This window comes from Elgaria multicarinata, chromosome 1 (assembly GCF_023053635.1).
Source record: "Elgaria multicarinata webbii isolate HBS135686 ecotype San Diego chromosome 1, rElgMul1.1.pri, whole genome shotgun sequence".
NCBI classification, from domain to species: Eukaryota; Metazoa; Chordata; class Lepidosauria; order Squamata; family Anguidae; genus Elgaria; species Elgaria multicarinata.
In genome coordinates, this window is record NC_086171.1 from 193,384,876 (window position 1) to 193,394,530 (window position 9,655).

Sequence of the window (9,655 nt, forward strand, 5' to 3'; positions counted from 1 at the left end):
ACGGGGGGGGGGGCTGCTCTGGAGAAGAGGTGTCCCAGGAGATCACCATGGGAGGCTGTGTGGCAAAACAGCAAGAAGGAGAGGCAGTGGCCTTCAGCAGCACCATGCCCAATGCCCACCAGAAGTTTGGCACTGCCCCTGCCCGATCCACACTTCACGGACAAAAGTCTAGATCCAAACACAGTTATTCTTCAGATTTCGTCCTTCCCAAATTTTGCAATTCGGTTGTTGGCTCAAACCCCATACCAAAATGCAAATAAAATGCATATTTTGGCCTAAAATATTCAAAAAATACATATTTAAATAATGTCCATGCCGATTTTTTTTTTTAAAAAAATGCCCACTTCAGATTATTGCAGGAACAGCCAGAACAGACTTATGAATGGAATAGAAACAAATCTTCTAGTCTTTTGTGGGGAACCACAGTAACTATTTCCGGCTTTGACTGCAAGTATCACTTTGATTTTTCGTTGCAATGTGTTCAGGCTGCCTAAGTAATGTGAAGTGTATGTGTTTCAGCTGAGTATCCAAGGCCTGAGCTAGACCTAAGGATTATCACAGCAAATGGAGGGGTCGTCCCTGCCTGCTACCGGGATCCCCTGTGCGTCATTTGGATGCACAGGGATGATCCAGGGACAATCCTGGGATATAGGTCTGGTCTAGTCATGGCCCAACTGAGAGACATACATTTTGCTGATGCTATAAACTCGTCTTGTTGCAGAGGGACTCATGGAAAAGAACCAAGGGAAGTATGTGTCACTTTTGTTTCAATGATGTGTAGCAGTTTCAAGAAAAAAGTGGCCCTGGGGTACAAGTTGGGGGTGAAGAAACAGTACATTATGGGCAGTAACCAAGTCTGCCCACATGCCAGTGGGACTCAACACTATCGCAATGGGGAACTAGCCGTTAAAAAAAGCAGAAATGCTCATTTCTGGAATGGATTTGGGGCAGTATGTGATCCGTGTGACAGCTGGTGAAATCTATGGTTTGTGCATATAGGTGACAGTAGATTGCTGTCAGAACATCTTCATCCCCTTATGGAATGTGGGAATGTGTCCACCACAAATGCTCATGAAACCTGCCTCTAACGAATTCCTGGATTTTGAGATTCCACTTCAATGGATATGTTCACTGGATTGGACCTTAAACACTTCTGAATCCATGGTTGTCCCTGAGGCCCACTTCAGGAATTTTATCACACACACTTAAATTTATAGTGTTCTTGGAACTGTGCAGTTACAAAACTATTTTTATTGAAAACTAAAATGAAAAGTTATATACTAGAAGAATAGTATTAGTGTTGTTGTTTTAATTTTTGAGCTTAAAAAAATATCTTCCCGCAGAAGCACAAATGGTGGTGCATAATCTGTTATTGACATTGGGCCTTTCTACACCTCCTGGCATTCCGGGAGGGAGGGGGGAGGATCTCGCAGTATTGGATACTGCCCTATTTCTGCTAATGCAAAGAACAGCCACCTTAAAATAAACTACCCTAAAATAGACATATAGGCCACAGCTAGACCTAAGGTTTATCCTGGGATCATCCAGGGTTCGCCCCTGCCTGAGCACTGGATCCCCTGTGTGTCACCTAGATGAACAGGTTTGACCCCTGGACGATCCAAGGATAAACCTTAGGTCTAGCTATGGCCATAGTCAGCCATGACTTGCCACTAGGAACAGACTAATAAAGCCGTTTTCCAGTCCATGCCTGTTTTGCGTGTATTCAGTCATAAGTTTGTTCCATACAACTTCTGCATCAGCCTGCAATACTTTCCCTTAGAAAATTGCATGAAAATTTATATTTGTTTTCGTATGCAATTTCCCCTAATGTACACGTTTTTCTATGCGGCTTTCCCTAATATGCATATTTTGTACATGAATTTCTCTACTATAGACATTTTCGTCTGAAGGATAACTGTGTTCCGATCCACCTACTAGTCTGGGAGGTGCACATTACATTGGCTTTCTTAAAAATATGAACCAAACAAAATGATATCCCATTGCCACTTGTCAGCAGTATGGTTCCTTCCGCATCAACTATATCCCTTAAGATTGGCTAGAATTATTCAACTACCACCCTGTAGATTGATATAGGTTTATTATTCTCACAAATGGGCTGAGATGCTTTTCAAGTCTGAGTCAATAATTTAACAAAATTAACATTTTGGGATTCACCCTCTACTTCGCCCCTTGAAAACACTTAAATCAAGTTGAAATAGATTTTTAAGTGCCTAGCAGATTCACTTGCTGCACTCAAAGAATGAGGCTACAATACATGCAACCATACTTTAATTAAGAGTATGTGCTCATGGATGGCACAGTTTGTTAAATGTTTGATGTCAATATCTTTTGTTCTGTTGTTTCTAGTGTCTTATGAATAAGGCATTATTCATTTAAATGACACTGAATGACAAAACAAACACAGACTTCAGCAATTTTATCTAGTTTGAAGCTGACAACTCATAAGAAAGCTGTGAGCTATCATAGTAGTTTGCTAAATCTTTGGGGAGATCACTTTGAAAATGTGAATTTTGATCAGGACATAACTGAATGCTCATGTGCAAACATTTTCTGTGCCAAACTAGGATTTTTGTGGGGAAAACATTTCCGGAACGCCTCCCTTCCTCATATGATTATCATCTGTTTAGGACCTTTCCAAGGTAGCTTGTTTTTCCTCCCCTTTGGCCCAAGGTCCTCCCCACAACTAAGCATGCTTTTTGTGGGTTGCGAAAATATTTCCCCCCCCAAAAAACAACAACAACAACATAGCCTTTATGTCTCCATCCTAAACGTGTGTGTGTGTGTGTGTGTGTGTGTGTGTACAACATCAGAATCAAGTTTTGTATGTGCCTGTGTAGAGAACTCTCTTGTAGATGACCAACGTTGATATTAAAGAAACAGATCAACCCATAATTTCTCTTGGAAAAATATTATGGACAGCCTGATTCCATCCCCTACCTTAAATGCTGCAATGCAAGCAAAGGATGGAACAACATGTTCCATTCAGCATGGCCCTGCCACTGAAAATGGTAGCCCCGTGTCCAGTTCTCCACAACCCCACCCAGCCCCATAATGTTTATGCATACTTGCTCATGCCAGGACGTCATCATCCTGTGCATTTTCCCACCCCTTCTAGGCACCATTAATTGTCACAAATGGGGACAAGGAAACACAGAACGCGATGTCACACCTGAGTTATGCATTCTTAAATGTTAAGAGAAAGAGAGAGGGTGGGGTGAAGAGAGAAAGGAAGGAAAACTTGACCCAGGGACTGTGGATTTTGGCAGTGACTCTGCATTAAACAAAATATGTAGCTCCACCCAAATTATAGAGCCAAAATAGCTAAAATATCATCCTACACAATACAAGGGGAGGAGAGTTATCAACTCTATCAATTGTGACTCATGGAATCTTTACATCTGGACTAAATATAAAGCAACATTTCTATAATTACCATCTTCAAAGAGGTTTATTATTTTTCATTGCCTCTATGGAAATATATTTGAGCATAAGCACTAAAAGACTGCACAATTACCACGTGCCCCAGATCATGTCCTTCTAGTTTCTTGATTCCCTTCTTTCATCCTTATTTTTTCTTTTTCTTTTATTACTTTCTTCATTCACCCTGGGTTTATTAACCATCCCCTCCTTTTATTAAGCTCTTCCCAATATATTTTTTTTCATTTTACCCAGTTTTCAGAAATGACCCTTTTATGTCCTCCATTGTGTGCAACATTAGATTTACAAAAGTACAGAGCCCCCATTTTCCGTATGGCAGCTCACATGGAGTACGGGGCACTGCTGGGTAAGTTCCAGCTGCTTGCATGGCTCAGTAGGTGGGGCAGTGGATCGATGGGTTTGGGGGGGAGAGTGGCAGCGGGGAGAGTCCGATGGTCAGCCTTGCACCTGGCTTTCCCAAGCACCTGTCAAGCAGCTGCTGGGAGAATGCCCTGGAAAATGGGTATCCAAATGATCAAGATGTCTGAGGCTCAATTCAAATCAGCTTCTGAAGCAGGTTGGGGGTTCTATGCACAGCCCTAGTTCACATGGTCACCAGAGCTCACCATGGCTTATTTAAGCCACAGTGGGTTCTGGTGTGTGTCAGTGGCCATTATATTCAAGCCATCACGGGCAGCTGCCATTTCTTATCATGATGTGTGAACCTAGAGAGGGTTGGTTGTTGCTGTGGTTAACAAACCACCAAGAACCTATGGGCTGTTTTGGGTTGTGCATGGTTTGTTAATATCAGCAACAACCCACCCTGCACTGGGTTCGCACATCATGAAAAGCTGTGGTAATTATGGCTTGCGGCGATTGTGTGAACGAGGCAAATGTAACATTTCAGGAAGACAATTCTAGTCTAGTCTTTTCCCTTACAAGATAGTTCTGAATATGCAGGGAGATTTCTTTTAACATGGCATCATTAGAACCATGGCATGGGAGGAAAGGGATTTATTTATTTATCTATTTGTTATATTTCTATCATTCCCAATAACCAAAGCCCTCTGAGCAGTTCACAAAACAAAAGTTATTGCATAACATGCAATAACATAGTAAAACAGAATACAACCAAAGTAAAAATCAGAGAAAAGCTCAAAGTAAAAGCTAGCAGCAGTGCAAAGAACTGTTTCCAAGGACCTTACAGTTGATCAGGGATGTAACTTTGAACTCTACTCATTATGTTGGATCCAGACAATGACCTTGTTCAGACAACACACTAAGCCACAGTGGTTAAGCATTTTGAGCTAAATGGCTTAGCACGTTGTGTGAACCATTCCTAACCACAGATGCTACATAACCACGGTTTAAACATGCTGACTAACCATTTGGTGCAAAAGGGTTAACAGCCTAACCATGGTTAGCATGTTGTCTGAACAGGCCCTCAGTCATACTTAGAGTAGACCCATTGAAATCAGTGGGATGTAAGTTAGTTGTGACTGACTTTTTACACTGAGGTGCATGTTTAGGAAGCAATTTTAGCTTGCTTTTTCTTCATGCTGTCCTTTGTTTCCCTTTCCTATTCATAACCACTGAAATACAATTACAAGTTCACTCACTTTCCATGACAAAAATGAACCTAGACAGACACAGACACTTAGGAGGATTATGTTGTCAGTGTGTTGGCTAAAACGGCAAAAGAAGGCCCCTGGAGGGAGAAGTTGAATCTCAAATGGTTTGTGTTGGCCATTTGCCAACTCCTGAGGGGCACCTTTATGCTGCCTTTAGATTAGTTTGCCCTTCACTGGGGATAAAAGCAAGAGAGTGGGCCAAGTGGATTAATGATACTTTCTGCTAGTCCTGAAAACTGTGGAGTCAAGCTTCACCCTGGGAAGCTCTTTGTAAGCCAGCCAGTTTAAAGTACATTTTGCCAAAGACAATATGGCACTCTTGAATCTCTTCGGTATATTGCCCAAGGTCAAGGCTGGACCTACCATTAGGCAGGGTGAAGCAGTCACCTCAGGCAGCAGATGCTGGGAGGAGGCAGGAAGGAGTTTCAGGAAAAAGCTGTGAATCACACTGCCTGCCCTGCACCCCCTAACCTAGCCTGAGGCCTTCAGGTGTGGTGAAGGATGCTGTCCCATTGCCAGTGCCAAAGATTCATCTACCAGCCAAGTGTTTTTGTACGTGGAACAGAAGCAAAATGTCTTGGGTTGGCCTTATCTACGGCATCCAGTTGTCCTAATTAACAGGGGGCATCACCCTATTTGAAGGGCTGTTAAAGGACAGCCATGTATTTGAAGGTGTCCTCTGTTTGAAGAGCTTTTTGTGTTCAATCCTAGTCCATTTCAAAGATACAGAACTATACAGAGAGAGAGAGAGAGAGAGAGAGAGAAGAGGTCTTCAAATTGCCCATCAACACTTAGCACCTGGACTGTGCAGGCACTAGGGATGTATTGGGTTTTGTAAAATCTGTTCCAGCTGCATTTCACAGATTGTCAGGCACCTGTCATTCCATAATCCTTTGTGCATTCAAAAATTTATTGTTTATAGCCAATACAATATCAGCATAGGAAAACACATTTATAAAACATTGAACAATCAATATGGTGGGACTCTGGCAATGCCCTGAAAATACAAGTAAAAAAGATTTTAAGCATTTGTTTAAATTAAAACAGAACTCCCCTTAGCTTTTGTCACTGATATTGTTCAGAGAGGCTCTGTAGTCCAATCATTGATGGAATCAGATTTTTCCAATTTCCTGAATTTGCACAAATTTGCATTTGCGCAAATTCATACTTGCAAAAATGCACAAATCCACCACCACCACCACCAAATGTGCAAATCCACCAATATGTGCATTTTTGTGTTTTTGTCTTTAGGGGAAATGCGCATTTTCAGTTGGTAGGTTTTTTTAATTTTATGCATTTGTCTATGACTAAAATTGGGTAAAAATGTGGAAAGTAAAAACAAAACAGTATGCAAGTCCATGGAACCTGTGCAACTCAGGAAAAGCCGGTCCACTGCAGAATCAGCAGGTCAGATTCACAGAAATCCAAACTTATTTGATTCCACTGTGGATTTCTCTGGCATCCCTAGCAGGCACAGAGGACTCCTGGTCACAATCTTCCCCACTGGGATGAGATGGATTGCATGCCTATTTAAATTGTAGTGTGGAATCCAACAGGACACTTCTGCCCCACCAGTTCTCTTCTGCCCTGCCAATTGCATTGTGCATCGCTTGCACAACAGCAATGTAGCACTTCTAGGACAAACTGAAGTGAATGGAAACACTCATTTCTGGAAGGAGACAGGTTGGTGGAGCTTGCATAAGGAAGCTCCACCAACATGCCTCCTTCCAGAAACAAGCATTTCTACTTGTTTCAAGGCTTCATTTAGGAAATGCTAAATCTTCCTTGTGTGAGCTATTGGCGGGACACATCACTTGCAGAAGGGAACTGGCAGGGCAGAAAACAGTTGGTGGGAGTGTAAGCGCCCCCTTGGATTCTACCCACAGCAATTATTTTCTTCCTCCCCTACGGTTGGCTTTCCTCTGCCACCTTTGCCTTCCCCTGCCCAGGGTAAGTTTTGTTTGGAAGGTGCTTAGAGTGCCCACAAGACTTCGGGGAGCACTTCAACAGGGTGCTCGTGAAAGAAATTTCTGGCCCTTTCAGGTCAAAAATTAGGACCCTTCTGCTTCCCTAGCAAGCAGGTTACATATCCAATCTCAATCATGGAGGCTAGACTCCATTGAACTCAACGTGACTTAATCATGGTAGATAAACTTCATTGAATTCAGTGAGGAGGTGTCAAGTAATGAGGTTTTGACCAAGATGCATGATGATGATGATGATGATGATGATGATGATGATGATGATGATGATGTTCTGTTTAGTGTATGCAATTTTGGATTAGGAAGGAGGTGTAATTACTTTGCTTTTATTTCTATGGCTAAACTATCTATAAAACAATGTGTCATCAAATGCTCTATCTACACAGGGCCAGAGTTTATCACTGGTTGTGATTTGCCTAGGGCAGGGATGGGTAATGTGTGTGGTTCCAGATGTTGCCCCATCATCCTCCACCATTGGATATGCCGGCTAGTGCTAATAAGAGTTCCAGCTAAAAGTACCTGGAAGGCCACAGCTGGAGTCACTGGCCATTAACTCTCCCAGGGCCTTGCTAGACCAGGGGTTAGCGCGGTGCGAGGCCCGTGTGAGGCCCTGTGCGCCCAGATGACACGCAGGGGATCCTGGCCTCAGCCAGGCCTTGAGCCGCCCTGGCACCACGGTAACAGGAACTGCTTGTAGCGTGGTTCTTCCCATGGTCCTGGCCTCAGCCCGACCGCGGGCATGTAACCAGGTCCGCCGCTTTTCCCAGCTACCGGATTTACTCTTGAGTAGCCGGGAAAAGCCGCAGATGGGCCGCAGTGCTCCACAGGAGCGCTGTGGCCATCAGGGCTATGGTGGGGATGGGAAACGGAGGCCGGGAAGATCAGGGAGAATTGCGGCCCAGGGGACATCAGGGGGAATTGTGGGCGGGGGGGACATCGAGTGGGCGATCGGACATCGCAGATGGGGAGGGCAGGTGGGGCAAGGAGAGCAGGGCTGGGGGGCTGGGTGGGGGAAGGAGAACGGGGCCGGGGTGGCAGGTGGGAGAAGGAGAACGGGGCCGGGGGGAAGGAGAATTTTAAAAAAAACAACCCCTACTTACCTTTCCTGCATCCTGCCGCTTTAAAAATAAAAAATGGCGGCCATGACGGCTCTCCTCCAGAGCTCATTGCAGCTCGCGTCTGAATAAGGGTGAGATCTCATGTTATTCATAACGCAAGTTCTCCCCTCCTTTCCCCCGGATTCTCACGGAGGTCTAGCAAGGCCCTCAGTTTTCTACACTGGGAGAGTATGGAGTTAACTTCCCCAAGATACTCCCTACTCCCCATACTCATTATGATAGATACCAACTTGGATGGCTTTTAAAGGGGATTCAACAAATTCATGGAAGACAAGGCTATCAGTGGCTACTAGTTATCATGGCTGCACACCAGGAATCGTCCCAGTTGCTGGGATGATTCCTGTTACACTCAGGTTCTACTGGTGAGCTTCCCACAGGCAGCTGGTTGGGCGCTGTGTGAACAGAATGTTGGACTAGATAGTCTTTTAGTCTGATTCTGCATGACCCTTCTTATGTTCTATCTACACTGTGCTGTACTCTTTACTACTAATAATGATACTGTACTGGTCAAAGTTGGATAAACAATCCCAAAGCAAACATGATACAGTCAGCTTTCAAAAGGTTAATGGCTGAAGTATTTCATTACAATAGCAACAGAACAGTAACAATGGTTTATAAAAGGAAATACCAAACATTGCTATTCTGACTACACAAAATTGCACTACGCTAAACAGATGTTACCTTTCAGAGAGAAATCCCAAGCTTAGCATGGCAAATTGGTAAAAATCTATTTGGGAAGAGACAATATGTTTGCAACATGATCAGCTATTTATTTATTTATTTATTTATTACATATCTATACCGCCCAATAGCCAAAGCTCTCTGGGCGGTTCACAAAAATTAAAACCATAGTAAGACAACCAACAGGTTAAAAGCACAAATACACAATACAATATAAAAAGCACAACCAGAATAAAAACCACGCAGCAAAATTGATATAAAAGCTATCCCAAACTTCACTTTAAAAAAATTAGAAAAGAAATAGCCCAAGAGGGGGCACTCCAAATTGGGATTGTGGTGCATGGGGAGGAGCATCTGACTTTCCCCCCACCCAAGAATAATCCCTTCCTGTTGCTGTTTGCCCCTGTAATTGCTATTGCAGTGAATGATAAATTCAGGGACAAAACATAGCTGGTTGGGTGGGTGTGATTTTCAGTGGGAAAATGGTGTAGGTTGGAAGAGTCAGAAGCACCTATGGATCTGGGTCAGGGTCCCATGAAAAACCCAACCCCAGGATAAATCACCACATAGCAAATGTATAATCTATTTCGTGTTTTACATAGTCAACTGGCTATTTCCCTCTGTCTAAGGGAAACTGTGGGGTGGTAATAAGCGGGGTACCACAGGGCTCAGTCCTGGGCCCAGTGCTCCTCAACATTTTTATTAATGACTTGTACAAGGAGGTGCAGGGAATGCTTATCAAATTTGCAGATGACACAAAATTGGATGGGATAGCTAATACCCTGGAAGATAGAAGCAAACTTCA